This window comes from Gopherus evgoodei, chromosome 22, assembly GCF_007399415.2.
Source record: "Gopherus evgoodei ecotype Sinaloan lineage chromosome 22, rGopEvg1_v1.p, whole genome shotgun sequence".
Taxonomy (NCBI): Eukaryota; Metazoa; Chordata; order Testudines; family Testudinidae; genus Gopherus; species Gopherus evgoodei.
In genome coordinates, this window is record NC_044343.1 from 12,473,912 (window position 1) to 12,479,911 (window position 6,000).

Here is a 6,000-nt window from a genome sequence, read left to right on the forward strand (position 1 = left end):
AATCCTTGAGCTCTGTGAAAACATGAGGGTGTATTTCTTGATGGGGGCGAGGAGGACAACAAACATTTCCAGAAGTGACTCAGGATTTTGGGGGCTCAACTTGAGATATCTTAAAAAGGAGCTGATTTTCAGATGTGCCAAACACAGGCCTAATGGAAATCCAGCGCTTTTAAGCAGGGCCAGCTCCAGGCACCAGCCCAGCAAGCAGCTGCTTGGGGCAGCCAAAGATGAGAGGCGGCACATCCGGGTCTTCGGCGGCAATTCGGCAGCGGGTCCCTCAGTCCCTCTCAGAGTGAAGGACCTGCTGCCGAATTGCCACTGAAGACTGAAGTGGTGGCAGTAGAGCTGCAGATCACCATCGCGACTTTTTTGTTTGTTTGTTTTTTCTGCTTGGAGCAGCAAAAACCCTGGAACCGGCCCTGTTTTTAAGGCATCTCCTGTTGAGGGACCAGAATCACTGGTCACTTTTAAAAACATGGGCCCTGACTGCTAGCCAGTCACCTGAGACTGGACACTTCCTTACATATATGACACCTAATGGCTTGCAGCAGCTTTGAATGTTAATCCAGTGCTCTGGGTTCACACTAGTCGCTCCGACAGCTCATTACCCCTTGTATTCTTACAGTCTGATGTGGAGAGAGCCTGGGATTTTATCCGGCTCATCACTATGGCCGTTGCTTCAGAAATAGGCTAAGATGTGGGCATCTCATGAGCTAGATTTTTTTGAAAAATATTGTCTCATTCCCATTACAATTCTTATCTTCCTGCTGGCTTAAGTGGAGCCGCTGGAAATATGTTTGGGAGGAAATAAAAGCAAAAGACACACCTGGGGCCTGAGTTTTCACTGCTTTGCACTTTGTGTCACCCTGTCCACCCAGGGGTAGCGGGTAGCCATGGTTGCACAAGGATGGCCTGGTGAGCAGAGCCCCAGGTATCAGTGTTCCATGGGCACTAGGCTGCTCACTCCCTGTCTCCGTGGGTGAATCAGTGGGAGTTAGATGCCTAGAGACATCTGAGGAGTTGGGCCTCAGTTTCCCACCTGCACAATGGGGATGACTGGCCTGGCCTGCCTCCCAGGGCTGTTGGGAATGTGTGAGGTGCTCAGTTGCTTTCGTAATGGGAGTCGTATACATGGGCAGCGGGTATCAAAGGCCAGGGCAGGCTAAGCCTCCCCTGACCCAGCCTGTGGCCCCGTCCATGTTCTGCCCCCAGGCCCCGCCCTCCCTCACCTTCTCCCCTGAAGCTGGTAGGGGCCTGGGGCTGGAACAGCCAGGGGTGGCTTGGGCCAGCCTGGGGGGCGGCCTGTGGCTTGGGCCAGTGCTTGGAATGGCTGGTGTGGCTGGGGCAGGTGGGCCGGGGCTCCTCTGGCCACAGGGGGAGGGGAGCTCAGGGGTTCACCTGCTGCCCATGGTCATATAAGCACCTAAGATAGATTTTGCACTGGTGCCAATGACTGCACAAGATGCAGGACGCAGGGGAGAATGAGCTACTGCCTGTGATGAACTAGGAATGTTCTTAATGTTTTCTCTGAATACTGTGTTGGCGCCTCAGTGTCCCCATGGCAGTTCTTAAGTATCTGGCAGAGCAAAGGGCCAGTGCACCTAAATGCCTGGCACTCTGTGTCCTAGCAACTGATGGCCTGGGCCCCTCCTCTGCAAAGGTGCCAGCTGAAGGTGTTGGAGACAAAGGGATCAGGTGGCCTCCTGGCCCGGGAAAGGAGCTGAGCAGAGAGGAGGGGCTGGGGGGGGTTAGTCTGGAGTTGGCTGGGGACGAGGAGTGAAGTGCAGACAGGGGGGTCTGGCTCACTGCCCCCCAGAATGGACCCGGCCGAGAGGTCCGGTTCGCTGTACCTACAAGCTCTGTTTTAGACCGTGTTCCTGTCATCGAATAAACCTCTGTGTTACTGGCTGGCTGAGAGTCACATCTGACTGCAAAGTGGGGGTGCAGGACCCTGTGGCTTCCCCAGGACCCTGCTGGGGCGGGCTCGCTGTGGGAAGCGCACGGAGGGGCAGAGGATGCTGAATGCTCCAAGGTCAGACCCAGGAGGTGAAGATGTGTGAGCTTCTTGCCCTGAACAAGTCTGCTCCAAGGGAGAGGAGGCTCCCCAAAGTCCTGCCTGGCTTGGTGGGGAGCAGTTCCAGAGCATCGCCCAGTGACTCCGTGACACTGCCTAAGGGTCATGTTCCCAGATATTAAGGCCAGAAGGGACCATTCTGATCATCTAGTCTAATCTCCTGCATAGCTCAGGCCAGAGCATGCCAGAGAGCAGCTCCTGCAACCAGCCCATACCTTGTGGTTAAGCTAGAAGCATGTCTTTTAAAAACAATCTCAATTTAAAGGCTCCAAGTGATGGAGAATCCATGACATCCTGGCTCAGTCCAGCCCATCCTGGTCTTGGTGCACAGCAGTAACCGCACGCTCCAGGGCAGATCTCGGAGCCACTTTCAAATGTAAACAGTTGGGTTGTTTTTTTTTTCAAACCCCAAACTATCCCGCTGGTCTAACCGTGTTAACTCAAACAATCCATAACTCATTACGGTTGTATTGATCTGCCCAACTGAAGATCAGTCTAAATGCCAGACGATGGGAAGCCAAGAACACTGCGGTATCCTTCTAACATGCAGTCACGCTCAGCGTTTGCAGGAAAAATGATTGGAAATCAACAAAGCAGGACAGTCAGCGGCTCCTTTTTTCCTATAATGAAGGTGGCAGTAACTTCCTTTGGTGTTTTTTGTTTAGCTGGATTCTCCATTGGCCTGCGCGCTGGGCAGTCATTTACAGCCAGGCAAACCGGGATTCAAATGCTACCCTGTCAGAATGGCAGTGTTCACACCCCCTTTGCACAGGTATAAATGACTAGACCAGGTGCAAAGCATCTAAGAAGAGGCCCCGAGGCTGAACTAAGGCTGCCAACTTTCTAATTGAACAAAACTGAACGTCCTTGCCCGAGGCCCCACCCCTGTCCCGTCCCTTCTCTGACGGCCCGCCCCTGCTCGTATCATCCTCTCTCCTTCTGTCGCTGGCTCTCCCCAACCCTCACTCACTTTCACTGGGCTGGGGCAGGGGGTTGGGGTGAAGGAGGGGGTGAGGGGCAAAGGGTTGGGGTGTTGGGTGGGATGCAGGCTCCAGGAGGGAGTTTGGGTGCAGGAGGGGCTGGGGCAGGGGGCTCAGGGGGCACAGGTCCAGCCAGGGCCGGCGCTTCCATTTAGGCGACCTAGGCAGCAATTCCCAGGGCTGGGGCTCTGGGGCCGGGGCTGCGCGCTCCTGTGGGGCAGCGTTTGGCTCCATGGGGAGGGAAAGACGCTCCCCGCTCATCTGGAGCCCCGCTGCCGCGCACAGCGCTCTGAGGGGCAGCGCGTGGCAGGGCTTCGGATGAGTGAGGAGCCTCATGGTAAGGGGGCAGGGGGGCAGTCAAGGGACAGGGAGCAGGGTGGGTTGGATGGGAGAGTGGTTAGGGGTGGGGGTCTCTGGAGGGGGCAGTCAGGGAGTGGGGGGGGTTGGATGGGGCATGGGAGTCCCAGGGTCTGTTTGGGGGGTGGATAGGGGCCAGGGCAGTCAGGGGACAGGGAGCAAGGAGACTCCTGGGGGAGCAGTTAGGGTGGGGGGGTTCTCTGGAGGGGGCAGTCAGGGAGCAGGGGGGGGTTGGATGGGGCATGGGAGTCCCGGGGTCTGTTTAGGGGGTGAATGGGAGCCAGGGCAGTCAGGGGACAGGGAGCAAGGAGGGTCCTGGGGGAGCAGTTAGGGTGGGGGGGTCTCTGGAGGGGGTGGTCAGAAGACAAGGAGCTGGGGGGGATTGGATGAGTCAGGAGTTCTGGAGGGACTGTCAGGAGGCAGGGGTGTGGAGAGGGGTTGGGGCAGGCAGGGAGCGGGGGGGGGGGTTGGATGGGTCCAGAGTTCTGGGGGTCCTGTCAGGGGGCGGGGAGCAGTTGGATGGGGCATGGGAGTCCAGGGGGTCTGTCTGGGTGCGGGGGTGTGGATAAGAGTTGGGACAGTCAGGGGACAGGTAGAGGGTAGGATCCTAGGGGGGCAGTCAGGGGACAAGGGGCAGGGAGGCTTAGATAGGGGGTGGGGTCCCAGGAGGGGGTAGTCGGGACAAGGAACGGTGGGTGGTTGGGGGTTCTGTGGGGGGCAGTCACCCAGCCCTCTCCCCTGAGCCCTGACCCCCACACACACCCAGTCCTCTGCCCTGAGACCTGCGCCCCCCTGCCCCCCCATGCCCCTGCCCTGAGCCCTGTACAACCCGGCCCTCTGTTGACTCCTTCACCCCCCCGATGACCCCAGCTCTGACTCTGGCACCCCTACACATACCCAGCCCCCCTACCCTGACACCTGCACCCCCTCACATGCCCCCAGCCTTCTGCCCCGACTCTTGCATCCTCCACATCCCCTGCACCCTGCACATCCCCACCCCCATCCTGAGCACCAAACGGGAGTCACATTCCCACCTGCACCCCTCACACCAAATGGGAGCTGCCCAGGTAAGTGCCCCCACACCCAAACCTCCTGAGCCCCCTCCTTCATTTTAGCTTCTGGCCAGACCCTTCACCCCCAGTCCTGTGCTCGGTCCACTCCCACCCTCAGCTCAGTGTAGAGAGAAGAAGAGAATGGGCCAGAACCAGGGAGAAGGTAGGTACCCTCTGTATGTGGGCAGGGCCGGGACCCCAGACCGGCAGCAGGCTGAGCAGTTCCAGCAGCCGGGATCCCGGCTGGCAGGAGCTGGAGGATGGAACCCCTGAGCAGCAGTGGGCTGAGCCGCTCAGCCCACTGCCGGTCTGAGGTCCCTGCTGCCGGCCCCACACAGCCCGCTGCCGGTCTGGGGTTCTGACTGCCAGACCCTTCCCAGCTGGGGTCCCGGCCACAGGCCCCACTCAGCCCACTGCCGGCCGAGGTGAACAGAACCCCAGACCAACTGTGGGCTGAGAGGGCCGGTGGCGTAAGATCAACATTTTAATTTAATTTTAAATGAAGCTTCTTAAACATTTTGAAAACCTTGTTTATTTTACAATACAACACTAGTTTGTTATATTATATACAGACTTGTAGAGAGAGAGCTTCTAAAAAACATTAAAATGTGTGACCGGCACGCAAAACCTTAAATTAGAGTGAACAAATGAAGACTCGGCCCAGCACTTCTGAAAGGTTGCTGACCCCTGGTCTAGTTCATGGGGCTGGTCAACATTTTTCCATCGAAACTGTTTTCCCAGGGTTTCAACTCACTGAGCTTTTTCCCCACGAAAAGGGGCTGCTCTCAGCCCCCAAATCCAAAGTGTTTCACTGGAAAATGAAATTGTTTTGGTTCTCAGCCTAAATTTAGGGATATTAAAATTCTGCTGAAAAGCTGTTTGCAGAGCTGTTGGAGCCGAGTGAGCCCAACATAGGTGAGGGACCAACGTCGGTGGGTGAAAAAGACAAGCTTTTGAGCTCCACAGAGCTCATCCTCAAGTCTTCGGGACGAGCCCTGAGAGCTCGGAAGTTTGTCTCTTTCCCCGGCAGAAGCTGGGGCAATAACTGATCTCACCTCACCCCTCTTGTCTCTGCTGAACAATTGACATTTTTTGTGCAAAATTTAGACAAAAATATTATTTCATCAACAATTTCTGCAGGAACAGATCCCACCCCCTGTTTTATGGTCCGCTCTGCTATTTAGACGGCAGGGTCTTGGGGGGTAGGGCTCTCACCCTTTGGTATGTACAGCACCCTACACAATGGGACCTCCTGCTCTCCCCTGACATCTCCGTGTGGTGCTGGGGATAATGAAAGCTGGTAATTTTAGCAAGGACATTGAAATCAGAGGAAAACTACAAAAACCTCCCTATTAACAAGAGAGTTTATTTTCAAGCCAAGTCCTAAATGTTAAGCCTGTCTTCCTTGCTTCAGTCCACTTAGGGAAAGCAGACTCCAGCCTACCACACAGTGTGTGGGAAAGGCGCAGCAAACCAGCATCTGTTTTAAATTCCCAGCCCTGTCTGAGTTTTCTTGTTATAATTCCATTAAAGGCTT